Genomic DNA, 17131 nt, shown 5'->3' with positions numbered 1-17131 from the left:
TACTTGTTCCCGCGACGCCTCCTCCAGACCAAGCATTCTGTACAAACAAAAACTGAGATTGGAGAGCAGTGGCTACAATGTGTTTGTATCTTCACACAAAATTTCCTCACCTGGAAATTGAAACCGCCAGTTACACCATCAACATTTAGTACCTGCATGAAAAGTTCAAATTCATTTAGACACATACAAACACGCTCCCTTATTTATCTAAGCTCTAGGGTCATGAATTCAATCCTACAAGGTGGAATCATCATGTTATTATGTTAATAAACGAGAAGTTAACAAATGGTAATTGGTATGGAACTACACCTCTCCTTAGATTATGAAAGAAATGGAACCCCTCAGACAATGGAACACCACCAGCAGTGACGAACTCATCCTTAGATTGGCCCCTTATCAGAAATAAATTTTCAATAAGTAACGGCTCCTACCTTCCCAGTCACTTCAAATGTACAATGCTTTAGAAGATGAGCAATGGAAATTAAAGAGTTGTTTGAAATGGAAGCCCACAAGGTATCTCCACATAAACCCTGTATATAAACAAGAAAAAATAACATCCATAAGGCAAATTTTGCAAGCAGATGCTAAATATATGATCTTTCAATTTGGAATGGCGTTGATACCTCACGGTCCAATATATATTTCCAGAATCTTTTCACAAGGCTAAATTCACAAGGACATGAATTGATCACTTTTTGCTTCTGTAGAGAGTGATTAAAAGCAAGAAATTATCAATTCAAAAACAACTAAGCAGAATGCTATTATGTAGTAGTAAGCATATTGATGTCACCGCATTACTGTCCCAGAGAGATCAATTCAAACACCAAAACTATCCTTGTATGACTATAAGGTTACTTAAATGACCAAACTTACTTGTTTATATGAAAATCCATATATAAAATGGGATTTTTCTTTAACCATCATAAATCTCAGCAGCAAGGCAGCAACAATAATACACCATTGCCTGATTAAGAAAATAATGGTACTGTTATCTATTTCTGGAATAAGAATTAAACGAGGACAAAGAATTACCACAAACTGTTTCTTGTGCTTACGAAGAATTGACTTCATATCTTTTATATGTAATTCAGGTACAAAATCCACTATAAGTATCCTGCATCCAAATACCAGTAAGTTCAAAAGCTAAAGAATATAAATGTTATAGTCACCGAAAAAAATAGTTATCTTTACCTTTGTAACCTCATCTGAACAGATCACGGGCGCCCCAAGCAGATAGTCGAAGAATTATCGGTCCACTAAGTCCCCGAGCAGATCACAGGAATTTTATTATTTTATCTAGTTACTTAACGATAGTCTGTAGTTGGCCTTAACTGGAAGTAAAAATCAGGAGAGGATTTTTTTCTCTGACCTGCCGGACTGGTACATTACACACCAACACTACAAAGAATATTTGTTATATCATTTCTGATTTAATTTCAGAAATTATTTTATTATTCTCTGGGAAATCGTAATCAAATTATACCTCAAAATCTAAATTGTAGCATAACTTATAAGCATATCATCACTTTGGAGCAGTTATGAATTATGTGAAGTATAAAATATTCTAAAAACTGATAAGTCACTCCCACAGGTTCAACAAAAAATGGGTGAGACTCTACAATGTGAGTAAACACTAATCAAAAAGCAGAACTGTCTCTCATTTGTTGTGCCTTGCATCAAAATTTTCTTAAAGTAATTCAAGCGTACAAGTAGAAAAACATATCCTGAGTATAAGATCTTCAAAGGTTTGAAGAATAATAAAAGTAACCCTCCAAGTTCTCACTTGAAGCAAATGAAGCCCTGCCTCAATGTCCTGCTTTTCGTTCCATCTTGCACATTAAATGCCTCTCGCTCAGGAAAATTCCGTTGCCATACACAAGAAAACATTAATTGTGTACAAAGTAAAACTCTTCTGGTCGGAGATCGAAAATAAAAACCAGCAACCATCAAATTAATGCAGGAGGTGCACTGGAGATCAGTATAAATCATCTAAGTAGCCTGAATGAAGGAAAATTATTCTTCGAACTTTTTTGATGAAATATTTACAAGCTTTGCACGCCGTCTTTTCTTATCCACCTCCACAAATCGGTCAAACTGATTTCCCGCAAAAATAGAAAATCTGCATTGACTGACCTGCCCCAAATCGAAGGAGGGCCCAAAATACAGGGACCTTTCCAAAGGATTGAATCCAGCAAACTGTTAAAGAGAGTGGAAAATCCACAAAAAAAAAATTAAAATCATATTAATGAATAAAGAGAAATAACAACCAAAAAATTACCTCGACAACATTGAAATGAGAATAAGAGTTCTCTGATTTTTTTTACTGCACTCTTCCATCTTTGGTACTTTGATGCAACACCAACACCAAGTTCAGACTTAGTGTATGAAGACTAATTAATTCCAACAGTATCTTCCGTGACTACCCTTACTGGTTAATCTGTAGCCTGAAAACAAACACCTATATCAATAAATATCATGAACATCAATCAACGATCCTAATTTTGTGCCAAAATTGCTTCCTGTAGAGGACAGCCGGCGGTTCAGACTAAACAATGTATATCTGCAATGAACACTAAACAATTTACATCTACTAACAAAAATTATTGTGATGTCTCTGACAAGTGTATGCCAAAGACACTAAACAATGTATATCTACCAACATAAATGGACAACAATATGAAAAGAGGAAACAACGAATAAAAACTATCTGTAAACCGCTGCTCCATACTTCATCATGTTCTTTCTGAATTGTTCGGCAATAACAGTATTACCAATTACCTCAAATAACACGCATACTAAGTAAACAAATAAAGTTCCACAAACCCAGAAAGCTTGCAGAGAATGTCTAAAGTATAAAACTAATTCCAAATCATAAATGACACAAGAGTACCCCACCTGCCCATCGGATAGGAACCCAGCCACATCAATTGCAGGAGTGAATACTTCAGGAAGCAATTCTGGCTTGTTAACCCCAACTTTTGTCTTCAGGGTAGAGTCTCATTGTCCAATATAACAATAACAAAAGCGTGCTTATTTAACAGAAAAGCCTAAGGGAAGTAGACAGGCCAGTTGTAATAATAAGCATCACGGAGCTCTTTGTCCATGTACTGGTTCCACTGGAAGCCACAAAAGAAGAAAACAAAAAGAAAACAAAACAAAAAAGGTATTATGAGAAGATAGATTTCCCACTTGACAAAGTAATAAAAATGTTATCTGTACTTAGCATATAAAATTCAAGAAATTTTAGCTTCAGAGATGTAATATGACATAAGCTGATACTTTCAAATCCCGCCCGATAGTCATCAAAGTCTCACCTGGTGTTGGAAGAGGACAGCCGGCGGTGGTGGTGGTAGCGGTAGCGGACAGATGGCGCTGGTGGGGGTCGAAGCCCGAAACGTGTGGGTTTTGTACAGGATTGAACGGTAGTGGAAGAGGAAGAGAGAATGACGGTGGTGAGTGGTGGTGGAAGACGATAGCCCTTAACATGTGGATTTGAATTTTAGGGTATGAATTTTTTTTTTTTTTTTTAATTTTGGGAAGTGACGTGGCAATTGAAGTGGCAGCACGTGGGATTGTGAGAGAAGGTAGTAGTATTATTGACCCACCCTTCCAAAAACATCCTACCCACCACAACTGCAAATCGTAGCCTCCCACCGCACAGCCACCACAAAACACCGCCGTTCATCAAGAAACTAAACCCCACCCATCACAAACCACTATGTACAGCCGCCACCCACAGGCAAATCACCACCACCACCACTCTAAAGATAAAACAAAAAAGAAATTGCGATCCATGTCGCTCACTGAAATTGAGAATGGCAGAGGTGGCTTTAGCGAAAGTACAGGAAAATCTTGACCCAGCAGAGCTCTCCTCTGACTTGGAAACCATAAGCAATGAGGAGAGGTTTTTCGTAAAATGGGTCTGAGCATGAAACTATTGTCAGAGGGAAAAGTTTTGCACCAGTCAAGCAGATTGCAATTTCGTTAGAGACTGAGAGTGGTGGAGACATCAAATTTCTGTCATTTGGGTTGTGGTTCCTCCTCCACGTTTAAACTGAAATCTCCTTCGTATTGTTTCACTTGTCCATCAATACCATCGTGGAAATATATCTTAAGGCCACACTTCTTTACATTGTAATTTTCTCCACTGAAATCAGAAGGAACATACCGGATTTCTTTTCTGACCAACTGAGGTTCATCGATATGTGTCAGTAATACATTATCTGACATAACACTGTAGCATTGAAACATATCCAAGTCGGCACTCTCGTCCCTCACCTCTGTCTTACCATATTGGTCGAAGACAATAAATTGTTGGCGATCAGACAAAAAATTGTGCCAACACAGTCGCGAAACCTCGTGATTGGAATAGGTTCACCTAAGGGTAACCTCTGAAGACCGTTCAAAGATGATATGGCATGTGGTAGTTCTCTTGTGCCAGTATAATTAGATTGGGTGCCTCCAAATCTTCTAATTGTCCTAAGTTGTTGAGGAATCTATGGAGGTTTGAGGAAGGTGTGAGATCAAGGTACATAAGAGTCTTCAACTCACAAATGTCGCGGGGGAGACTTTCAAGCCTTGGACAGAATGCAAGATCCAAGAGGAATAGGCTTGATGGACGTTCGATGCGAGGCAATTTTGTTATAGATGTTCCATCTAAATAGACTTCAATCATGTTACACGTGATGGTTGGAGCAATCTCGAGACTTGAGCAACCAGAGAGCATAAGTTCTGTAAGAAATTTTGATTGAATGTCCATGGAAAGAATTCTAAGGCTTTTGCAACCTTTAAGATTCAACTTATTCAACTTTTTTAGATATTGAATTGACGGATCAACTTCAATCAAACTTATACAACCTTCTAGAATCAAACTCTCAAGGTTTGGGATCATTGAGAGATTTGGAATTCTGATTAGGTGCTTGGAGTGGATAAGGTTAATATGCTTTAACTTCTCTAAATGCTGCAAACAATAAATTAAGGAGACGAGGAAGTAACATAAATTATATGATTAGCTTTATGATTTTCTACAAAAAAAGAGAATATCAAGATAAATATTTATCCCTGGAGACCATTCCAGAGTTGTTTAATTTTGCTACTAGGCATGATAAGCGCAACAAGATTTTGCAACTCAAAATTTGATGGCAATGAATCCAAAGGATATCCAAACCAGCGAAAGTACCTTATGTCATATGAACTGAATTCTAGGCCCTGCAAAGCACGAACCTTATTCTCATTCTCTTCGTTCGGTGAGCAATATTGACAACTAAAACCGCCACGACACTCGTATTTATCTAAGCAGCATCTACAATAAAAGTACGAGAAGTCTCCAGAGTAATCCTCTTCAAAGGCCAAGTAAAAGTCCGAGTAAAAGTTCGAGTAAAAGTCCAAGAATCTGAGGTTTTGCATCTTCAAGAAAGCATCGTACTTCAAGTTTATCTCTTTTATTTTAGAAATATCCAAGGAGATGCATTCAATTGCTTCAGTTCCCTAACAATCAAATGACAATAAATTAGTATCTTAAATAAATGTCAAAGCCTACTATTACAACATGTAGTTATAAAATTATAATCTATTTTATTTTTTTCTCGGATTCTTTTTTGTAAAATTCAAATGTAGGCATGCCCCAAATCTAACTTAACCCTTACCTGTAGGAACTAATAAATTAGCAAGTATAGAATGTGGACGTACATGATGCATGACGATTAAAAATTAATAATAATAAATGGATGATGTTATCCAATTTATAATAATATAAAAAATTAATCAGTTAGTCTCTCACCGTGTTTCTTCTTAACACTTGATAGATATCATCATGACGCTATAATCTGCTGTGTTTACCTGGATCTTTAGATTCTTGCTCAACTACTGTTTACCCCATTTGTTGTAACAAATCATGCATACCTATCTCATTGTATTCTATAGTTATGAGAGACTTGTCAATGAGATTACTTACTCTCAAGTCAGAGACAAATTGAATGACATCAAGAATTTCTATTGGAAGACGTTTAAATTTGTTTTTAGTTTTTTCCAAAAAGCATGCAATATCTAGAAATAAATTTTTCTCTTGACAATCAAGTCCATCGTAACTTATTTTCAACACATCTTGGATTGTTGGATTTAGATTTCCCTGTAAGTCACATAAGGCACTTTCCCATACTAACTTTGGCTTGCCAAAAAGTAAGCCACCCAAAACTTTAAGAGCTAATGGAACACCATCAGCGAATGTTGCTACCCTTATTGATAGCTCCTCGTAACCTGTTGGAGGATACTCCTGCTTAAAGGCATGTCGACTGAAAAGTTCAAGAGCTTCATTATCCATTAATCCCTTAAGCTCATATATATTATCATGACTCACTCCACAAACTTTAAGTGCTTGTCTATCCCTTGATGTTATTATTATGCGACTTCCAAGACTAAACAATGAGGATCTCCGATTAAATTTTCCATTTGCTCTACACATGTCACATCATCAAAAATATTAAAACCTTCTTACTACGAAGCTCTTTAGTGAAGGTGGACTCAAATGGATATGGTCCTCTAATAATGCAGAAAGAATTTTCACTCAAATAATTTGATGTAGTTTTTTCACCTCTTCCCTACATTTCCTCGAAGTGGCACTTTCAAACTGACTTGCAAGTTTGGCAAATACTGCACGAGCGAGAGTTGTCTTACATACCTCCCATTCTCCAAATTCCTACCAATTTGACAATATCTTTTGACTCAATACATAGTAGTGATCAATGTCCTTGATTCTCGATTTTACTCCAACGAGGCCTTTGTAATCAATTTCGGATTATGATTCAGTATTTTGAAAATAAATTGATAGTATTTTCTATCAAGTCAGCTTCAACCTAACAAAATATAAAACACAATAGTAAGTTTAATTAATCAAAGAGAAAAGTAATTCTATTTAAATTAAAATAAAATTTCTATAACTTTTAGTTAAAATGCCAAGTGCTTTACAAATTAAGTCAATAATATATATTCATAATTAAATATAGTAGTACAAATATTTTTTTCATTAATAATACACCTTAAAATATCTAAAAATTTATTATAGCTTAAGTGTAAACAAAATAACTCCTAGAAAATTTTAAAGTGAAAATTTTAAAATCTTAATCATTCTGAGGTCTCTAAATCATGCAAAGGTCTTAAAAATTCCATCTTCTTAACAAAAACCAACCAAACTGCTTGATATACAATACAAGTAAATAACTGTTTCACGTTTGGGGTTCAACGCAAAAGCAGAAAACTTTCTTTTTCGGAGTGGGACGTTAAAAGAAGGTAGCTGCCATAGTTCTCCCGATACTTGCAGTTTTTGAAAAGACTTCAAGGTTGAGTACTAAGCGCGCTAAAGTGAAGTTCATGATTGCCCAACTGGATTTCCTTGTAGCGGGTAGATAGTTTTAAGGGAACCCACCCTGACTGACGAGACGACTAGACAACTTATTCAGAAACACACAAACGACGAGGCGTATCTCAACCTTAACAAATATCATAAGCCGAGTTGCAATATTTTAATTTTGCAAAATCGTCCTTAAAATTTATAAATTATATTAATAAACTCAAGTTTCCTTTTCTAGAATAATGTCATTATATCTAGGGCTGAGCAGGTCTGGGCACTTGGCCACAAATGAGGAATCGGAATCGAAACTACACAGTACTACTTCCTGAGTTTGAGGAACCAAAACCGGAAATGGTATTGTGTGGTTCCTAAACATTGGAACGGAACTAGAACCAAAACCAGAACCTATCGGTTCGGGTATCCTGTACTTTTCACATAAATTACAAATATATCATCTACTGTTCATATAAATTACAACGATACCTATACCGTTGGGTGAGGACTTTCGTAAGCAGGTGGGGGGCAGTAAAAATAAACCAACCTCAACCAACTCCAACAAAAAACCAAATAACTCCACAAACACAAACAATTCCACAACTCAACTAACAACAATCAATCGACTCCACAAAGCACATTTTGGGCATGGAGGTGACAAACAAAAGCAAACAACATGCAAGGCAGTCAAGGCACATTGGCTCGCGGTGTGGTAGGGTAGGTCGCGCTCAGAGCCCATCAAGTAGCACACAATCATGCGTTGGGGCAAGCGATTGTGGAGAATTGGGCGTGTTGGTTCACTAAAACATAGTCAGCACAAAGTGGGTTGTGTGAGCGGTTGGCTAGATAAGGCAATTGCATGACTTTGAAGCCTGACGTGCAACAAATAGGTAGGTAAAGGTGGCTAAGCTGACAAGAAAATTTGGGAAAGTTGTTTGGCGCCAAAAAATGGTGAAAAACAACTAGCGGCGGCGTTGACATCTATCCCAAAGTTGAGAGAAATTTTTTCTCCCTCATTTAAATTCCCTCTTCCTGTATAGAAATAGCCGAATGAAAACGATAACAGTGAGGATGGTACAAAATCAAGAGAAAATTTGCTCATAGCTTGTGGTTTGCAAACATGAACATTGTTTTAAAACCTAGCCTGGGAGGGTGACCAGTCAGTTGATTGGGTCCTGGGTTGACCAGTCTAACCAGTTGGACGGTGACGTCACAATAAAAATTTTAGAAAAATTAAAATAGTCTTTTAAATTTTAGTATATTGAAAATACCCCTACAAAATACAAATTAGTTCCTGAAATTTTAATTTATTGCAAATACACAAAAAAAATGAGACGAGTACCTAAAGTTTTAAAATATTGCAAAAAAACCCTTAGAAAATTACAATTTAGTCCCTAAGGTTTGAAATGTATAAACCCCTTGAAACCGAAATGGACCGAAGAGGCTACCGATTCCCAATCCAATGGTTGGCTGGTCTGGGTTTTAAACAATGAACAGAGGGAAGTGAGGCTGTGCGAGGAAGACAAAGAACAGAAGACTCGAATTACTAATATATGTGAACCATAAATTATACAACCCCTATTTTTGCTAAAATTAGAATTTTCCCCTATTCTTGGATTGGTTCCTAGTGATGGAACTGTTACCAAAACCGCATAATACAAGTATCTAAATTTTAGAACTAAAACCTACAGCTTATTCCGATTCCAATTAGGAACCAAAACTAGAACGTTGAGTGCTTGACGGTTCCGGTTCCACCTGGCATTTTTGCTCAATCCTAATTAATCATAAATTACATTGTAAGTGATATCAAATTTCCTATTTTGCCCTCATTCCATTTCCCGCCCATTTCAATTCTGTTATCTCCTAACTAGAAAACCCACCCTAAAATAACTAACTCATCATAATTTTGTTTTCTCTCAAGAAACCAACAAAAAATATGGCAAGAAAAAGAGACATTCTTTCCAATCTAACCCCACCTCATCTACCATCGTTGCTTCTACCTCAAAGCCACCACACCATCGACTAAATCACTACACCCTGTGATTTTTCATGAAGCTTGCAAGTTCAAGAGGCAATCAACAGGAAACTACTTCAAGGCCTGACAGATGGTTAGGAAATCAATTTCTTGTCACCAAGAATCCCTCACATTCTATACCTTGAAGTTGTAGCTCTCCAGTTTATTGGCAAAACAATGACCAAATATTTTGAGGAAATGATCGAATACTTTGAAAAGGCATATGAGTCGGCTTATTTGTCGTGATGTCATTGCATGTTTGATCCATTTTGCTTCTTGTGCAATTGTTTTGCTATATCAAAAGGCTTTGCCAATGCCAAAGATTAGGACAAAGTGATAAATGTATGCAAGAACTGGTGAACTTAAAGATTGAGAATTTAATTTATCTGGGCTAGTTAGTTTGTTATAAGAATGAAATGTGAACCGATCAGTAAAGTCTCAAGAATTGAATATGAGAAGGAAATGGTTGAGCAGTATTTAAATCTGTAAGGATGAGTAGAAGCTTTGTTTTTTGAAGGTTTTGTCAAAAAGGCTAGTGAAAAGAGTGTAGAAAAGGCATGTGGTTTATACAGGAATGGTTAAAGAACTAGAGAAGATAAGAAGGAATTTAAAGCAAAATCGACAGCTGGCATGGTGTAAGTAGGTAAAGACTCATTATGGTATAGAGAAGTAATATGAGGTTAGGGATGAAAAGAAAGAAAACTTAAGTCCTTATAGGGTACATTGAGTGGTGAGAAGAAAATGAATTTCTATAAAGTGAGTATCAAAGAGCTTGAAAGGCATTGGAAGTCAATAAGTTGTCATTTGAAATGGAGTATTTTTAGGGAAGCTATTGATTTCGCTAAGGAACGCAAAATTTGGAAGTGTTAGGAGTGTTGTGGTTGTCACAAGCAGTTCGGTGATTTGGAGTTGTATATGAAGCATTCTAAGGAGTTGCATTGGAAGAATCATTGAGAGTTGACTCGGTAGACACAAAAGAAGAGGTGGAGGAAGGAGAAGATAAAGAGGAGTTCTTGATGTTGTTGTTAGAGATATCTATATTTGATGAGAAGAGGTTGAAGTAGTAGAGAAGGACGATAAGGAGGAGAAGGAGGAGGAGAATAGAGTGACGGAAGTCAGCTTGGAGCTAGAGGTAAAAGGAGGTTATAGAGGTTTAAGGTTGACAGTGTAGGAAAAATTGGCTATATATATGGAAGGTTTTTTCTTTTTTGTAATTATATAAATATGTAAAGGTTAATTTTGTAATTTTATCAGATTTAAGTGGGATGGGGAGGGGAGACGTCTATCCTTGTCCCTATCTCCTTCCCATTTTTTGGGATTTTTTTGTCTATGTCTTTGCTTATTTTGAGGAATCCTTACCCCAAATGAGGCAAGTGGGGTTGATCCCCGGATTTGTGGGTACCATTGCCCATCCTTACACCCCTTAACACATTATCGCTATTTTCACTTTCTATATCTTGAAGTTGTAGCTCTCCAATTTCTTGCGAAAACAAAATCCAAATATTCCAAAGAAATGATTTGATACGTAAAAGATGCAAATGACTCGGTTGAGTTTGTCATGAAGTCATTGCCTTGTTCGATCCATTTTGCTTCGTGTACAATCACTATTCTCTATCAAAAGGATTTGCTTAATGATAAAGATTGGAGCGAAGTGATTCAAGAATGCAAAAGCGATTTAAACTTAAAGAATGAGAATTCAACTGATTCGAGAGTGGATATGTTTCTTGAAGAGAATGAAAAGGTCAATTCAGAGCAAAGAATCAAGAATTGAGTATGAGAAGCAATCATTATGCAGTATTTACAACTTTATAAAAAAAAAAGTAGAAGCAAGTTGAAAAGGCTAATAAAAATAGCATAGAAAAGGCAAGTGGTACATTACAGGAGATCAATGAGAAATTTGAGACAGAAATCATGAACTAGCATGCGATTAAGCATGTAAAGACTCATTATGGTAAGTAGAAGTACTATAAGGTTCATGATGTAAAGAAAAAGGAATATAAAAACTTCTGGTGTACATTTAGTGATGAGAAGAAAATGGATTTCTGTAAAGTAAGTATTGAAAAGCTTCAAAGGCATTGGAAATCAATAAATTTTCATTTGGCAGACAAAGAAGCCATTGATTTCGCTAAAGAACACAAAACTTGGAAGTGTTATGAGTGTTGGGATTGTCACAAGAAGTTTGGCGATTTGAAGTTGTATAGGAAGCATTCCACGAAGTTACATTGGAAGAATCTTGATTAGGTGTAATTAGAGTTTTGGATTCCTACTAGGTTGACTGAGTTTATTGAGAATTGTGAGTGAAAGTCTTTTGATGCTGAGTATTGGGTAACAAAAATTGCCAATAAAATGAATTCAATGTCTTTTAGTGCCTCTATTGGTGACCTGTTTGATGAGCAAATCTTAAATGAGAGTGTGCAGGATTGGATTAACAATAACAGTGATAAGAATGAATCATCTGAGCATGCAATGATTCTCAAGAGTATTCGTGGGGTGTTTCGCTTGTTTCAACTGCATAATTGTCTTGTAAAAACATATCTTCATTAGCCAATACAACTTACAATTGAACAATTTGTGGATCTCATTTCATTTTCACAGTGTCTTGGGTTAGAAGCTATTCAGATCATATACCTTTTGGCAATTACAGAGCTGAGACAAATCCATGAATCCCTCCAGAATTTGACAGATTTTTTTTTTTTTTTTGGGAATAAGGTAAGAATTAAATAAATGAGACAAAATCAATGTAAAAAAATATGAGAGGCATACCCCAAGCAAAGATAAAAAGTCTTAAACAAAATAAGGAAAAACCCACAAAACCCATAAACGGCACAAAAAGAGCACGTATGCTGCCTAGAAAAACTATCAAGTAAATGTCATATCAAACAGAGTTGGATTGAGATCTCATATTTGGACGCTAAACCCAAGACATTGGCCTGAATTAAATCATAGATCGCCCTATAGATGAAAATCTTACTTGCGTTCAAGTGTTTGATATCAAAGAGAAGGTTGAAATAAGTAAAGTATTAACAAATCACCTTTTGAACGAGAGATAAAATTAGTTTAACTAATAATTTTAAAGCTGTTGAAGATGAGATTCTTCCTCACAGTGACGTTTTACTATCATGGTTATGTGAAGGCACAACCATCCCGATATTTTTAAAGGCATGGTTCGGTCTAAAAGATTCTCAAAGACAAAAATCAAAAGAGATCTTTCAAATATTCATCAAAGAAGATTTACAAGATGAAGAGTTATATGATTTTAAATTAAGCATTATGAGTATAATCATGCTGAAAGCAATTGAGGTAATTGAGAACATACTTTTTGAAGAGATTGAGAAAGGAGATAAAAGTACAACATAGTCTTATTTTAAGACTTTTGAAGGAGAGGCAAAAAAACTTCAAGAGAATGGTGACACTCCTTGTATGATGGAGAAATCTTTAATTTCAAATATTATTAAAAATGTTCTCAGTCAAGCACAAAAACTAGCGGGATTATCTAATAAAATGATTGAATCTGAAAGTTTAAGTGAAGAAGATGAATTGAAAATACTTGAAGATTTGGAATTTGGAGAAAAATTGGTAAGATCAACATTATAGAGGAAGAGAATAAAGTCACTAGAAGATTTAAGTTTGCAAATTATATTAATTATGCTCCACATGTTCTAAGTTATGATGCCTATTTTTTTTTCTGTTGCTTTACCTGCATAGCTTTATCATAAATTCCAAACAACTTGTTAAGCCAACTTGATTCTAATAAAAATGAGGAAATTATATTTGTTTGCTTTCTGTCTCACTGTGTTTATTATTGCAGTTGGCCTTTCTGAGTGAAAGCCTTTAGATGCTTAATATTGGGTAACAAAAATTGTCAATAAGATGAATTCAACGTCTTTTAGTGCCTCTAATGGTGACCTGTTTGAAGAGTAGAGTTTAAATGAGAATGTGCAGGATTTGATTGACAATAAAATTGATAAGAATGAATTATTTGAGCATGCAATAATTCTCAAGAGTATTCGTGGGATGTTTCGCTTGTTTCTGCTGCATAATTGTCTTGTAAAAACATATCTTTATTAGCCAATACAACTTATAATTAAACAATTTGAGGATCTCATTTCATTTTCACAGTGTCTTGGGTTGGAAGTCATTCAGAACATATGTCTTTTGACAGTTGCAAAGCTGAGACAAATCCATGAATCCTTCCAAAATTTGACGGATTTTTTTTTAATAGGATAAGAATTAAATAAATAAGACAAAATCAATGTAAAAAAATATGAGGGGCATACGCCAAGCAAAGACAAAAAGCCTCAAACAAAATAAGGAAAAACCCACAAAACCCATAAACGACACAAAAAGAGCACGTATGCTGCCCAAAAAAACTATCAAGTAAATGTCATATCAAATAGAGTTGGATTGAGATCTTATATTTGGACGCTAAACCCAAAACATTGGCCTGAACTAAATCATAGATCGCCCTATAAATGAAAATCTTACTTGCGTTCAAGTGTTTAATATCAAAGAGAATGTTGAAATAAGTAAAGTATTAACAAATCACCTTTTGAATGAGAGATTCTTAATGAGAGATGAAATTAGTTTAACTAATGATTTTAAAACTGTTGAAGATGAGATTCTTCCTCACAGTGACGTTTTACTATCATGGTTATGTGAAGGCACAATTATCCCGGTATTTTTAAAGGCATGGTTTGGTCTAAAGGATTCTCAAAGACAAAAATCAAAAGAGATCTTTCAGATATTCATCAAAGAAGATTTATAAGATGGAAAGTTATATGATTTTAAATTAAGCATTATGAGTATAATCACGTTGAAAGCAATTGAGGTAATTGAGAGCATACTTTTTGAAGAGATTGAGAAATGAGGGAAGTACAACAAAGTCTTATTTTAAGACTTCTTAAAGGGAGGCAAAAAAAAAAACTTCAAGAGAATGGTGACACTCCTTGTATGATGGAGAATCTTAATTTCAAATGTTATTAAAATGTTCTAAGTCAAGCACAAAAACTAGCGGGATTATCTAATAAATATTGAATCTGAAAGTTTGAGTGAAGAAGATGAATTGAAAATACTTGAGACTTGGAATTGGAGAAAAATTGGTAAGATACATTATAGAGGAAGAGAATAAAGTCCTAGAAGATTTAAGTTTGTAAATTATATTAATTATGGTCCATATGTTCTAATTAGATGCCTATTTTTTTTTCTGTTGCTTTACCTGCATAGCTTCTCATAAATTCCAAACGATTTGTTAAGCCACTTGATTTTAATAAAAATGAGGAAATTGTATTTGTTTGCTTTTTGTCTTACGGTGTTCATTATTCCAATTGGCCTTTGTCAAGGCAAAAATATAGTCGATATCTGTACCATAATGCAGTATAATTGAAACTTGAGAAGATGTTCTTTGTATGACTATAGGTCAATCATTGCGCTTTTTATGAAATCATTCTAGCAGGTTTGCTTCTGAATTTTTTTTATCACAACTCGATTATTCCTTGTTAAATCATGCGGCCTTAGGTGCCACTCTTCCATCAACGGCCCTAAGTCAACGTTGCTCACTCACTTGTTAGCTTTGGAAAAGAGAAAACACTACTCAAACTCACATGTTATGCTAAAAAAAGAATCATTTTTTTTATTCAACAGAAGCTTACAATTCTTGGTGGTTTGGCCAAATGTCTCCTGCTATTTATAGCGTCTAGTTTCAATAAATGATCTAGATTACAAAGTTTTCTACATTCAGGTAAAGATTTAAGGCCAAGAATCTTTCTCAACTACCACAATTCAAGAGATATTTATAAGGTGTGAGAACTCAAAAGAGTTCTAGAATTGTGGGAGGGTGCTAGATTCATTCTAGTTTGAGAGGCCCACCAAGTGCTTGATAAAATGCTTGAGGTGTCACACTGTCCCCTACCTAATTCGGAGACATCCTCGTCGGTTCATCATGGAATTCTCTAATCTTTTCTTGGAATTGCCACAAGACATTCTTGAGTTCCTAACTTGCTTCACACTTTGACAATCCTTTGCACTTAACAAAGTATTTCTGACTGGAAAATGACCTTTGATCAAACGATGTAGTCCGCATACATACACTCCACCTCCTTGTCATAAGACTCGGTGATGCCAATTGGTGCTCGTTTTGATTTCTTCCACTTTGGATCTTCTATATCTTCGTGATATAGCTTCAAGCAACTTACGCAGAAGATCACATGGAATCCTAGCCAAGAGGGCAGTTCGAGGTTGTAAGTACATTGCCCTCTTAATGATGGGGAAAACCCCATTTTTGCTAAATCACTATACTCTTTGATTTTTTATGAAAGCTTGCAAGTTCAAGAGGCAATCAAACATGGAAACTAATTCAAGGCTTGACAGATGGTCAGGAAATCAATTTCTTGTCACCAAGACTCCCCTCACATTCTATACCTTGAAGTTGTAGCTCTCCAGTTTATTGGCAAAACAACGACTAAAGATTTTGAGGAAACGATCGAATACTTCGAAAGAATTATGAGTCAACCCATTTTGTCGTGATTTTAATGCACTGTTTGATCCATTTTGCTTCTTATGCAATTGTTTTGCTATATCAAAAGGCTTTGCTCAATGCCGAAGATTAGGACAAAGTGATAAATGTATGCAAGAATTGTTGAACTTAAAGATTGAGAATTTAATTTATCTGGGACTAGATGTGTTTCTTTATAAGAATGAAATGGTGAACTTGATCAGTAAAGTCTCAAGAATAGAATATGAGAAGGAAATGATTGAGTAGTATTTAAATCTTTGCAAGGATGAGCAGAAGCTTTGTTTTTCGAAGGTTTTTTCAAAAATGCTAGTGAAAAGAGTGTAGAAAAGGCATGTGGTTTATTACAAGAGATGGTGAAAGAACTAGAGAAGATATAGAAGGAATTTAAAGCAAAAATCGACAGTTGGCATGTGTTGAAGTAGGTAAAGACTCATTATGGTATAGAGAAGTAATATGAGGTTAGAGATGAAAAGAAAGAGAAACTTAAGTCCTTATAGGGTACATTGAGTGGTGAGAAGAAAATGGATTTCTGTAAAGTGAGTATCAAAGAACTTGAAAGGCATTGGAAGTCAATAAATTGTCATTTGAAATGGAGTATTTTTAGGGAAGCTATTGATTTTGCTAAGGAACGCAAAACTTGGAAGTGTTAGGAGTGTTGTGGTTGTCACAAGCAGTTCGGTGATTTGGAGTTGTAAATGAAGCATTCTAGGGAGTTGCAGGGTTGACTCGGTAGACACAGAAGAAGGGGTGGAGGAAGGAGAAGATAAAGATGAGTTCTTGACATTGTTGTTGAAGATATCTATATTTGATGAGAAGAGGCTGAAGTAGTAGAGAAGGACGATAAGAAGGAGGAGGAGAATTGAGTGACGGAAGTTGGTTTAGAGCTAGAGGTGAGAGGAGGTTGTAGAGGTTTAAGGTTGGCAATGTAGGAAAAATTGGCTATATATATGGAGGGTTTTTTCATTTTTTTGTAATTATATAAATATGTAAATGTTAATTTTGTAATTTTTTCAGGATTTTAGTGGGATGGGGCAGGGAGACATCTATCCTCGTCCCCATCCCTTCCCCATTTTTTGGGATTTTTTTGTCTATGTCCCTGCTTATTTTGAGGAATCCTTACCACAAATGAGGCAAGTGGGGTTGATCCTCGAATTTGTGGGTACAAGTGCTAATCCCTACACCCCTTAACACATTATCACTATTCTCACTTTCTATACCTTGAAGTTATAGCTCTCGAATTTCTTATGAAAACAAAAGTCAAATATTT

At 35.5% G+C, this 17131-nt stretch overlaps 1 long non-coding RNA gene across 7 annotated transcripts; it reads right to left on the bottom strand.

Moving 5' to 3' along the window:
• Positions 1 to 349: 349 nt before the first annotated feature.
• LOC116139528 lies at positions 350 to 4914 on the bottom strand. Of its 7 annotated transcripts, XR_004129480.1 has the most exons (8): positions 3315 to 4912; positions 2896 to 3116; positions 2279 to 2444; positions 1192 to 2196; positions 1056 to 1114; positions 874 to 964; positions 624 to 701; positions 350 to 530 (listed from the first exon to the last, which is right to left on the bottom strand). It is a non-coding gene; the product is annotated as an uncharacterized LOC116139528 (long non-coding RNA). The 7 variants fall into 7 exon arrangements; XR_004129477.1 differs by having other exon boundaries at positions 624 to 964; positions 3315 to 4913; XR_004129479.1 differs by having other exon boundaries at positions 624 to 964; positions 1033 to 2196; positions 3315 to 4914.
• Positions 4915 to 17131: the final 12217 nt, after the last annotated feature.

The sequence above is a fragment of the Pistacia vera genome, unplaced genomic scaffold (assembly GCF_008641045.1).
Source record: "Pistacia vera cultivar Batoury unplaced genomic scaffold, PisVer_v2 Contig351, whole genome shotgun sequence".
NCBI classification, from domain to species: Eukaryota; Viridiplantae; Streptophyta; class Magnoliopsida; order Sapindales; family Anacardiaceae; genus Pistacia; species Pistacia vera.
The sequence above is the reverse complement of the archived record's forward strand: the minus strand, read 5'-3'. Positions and strand labels throughout refer to the sequence as shown.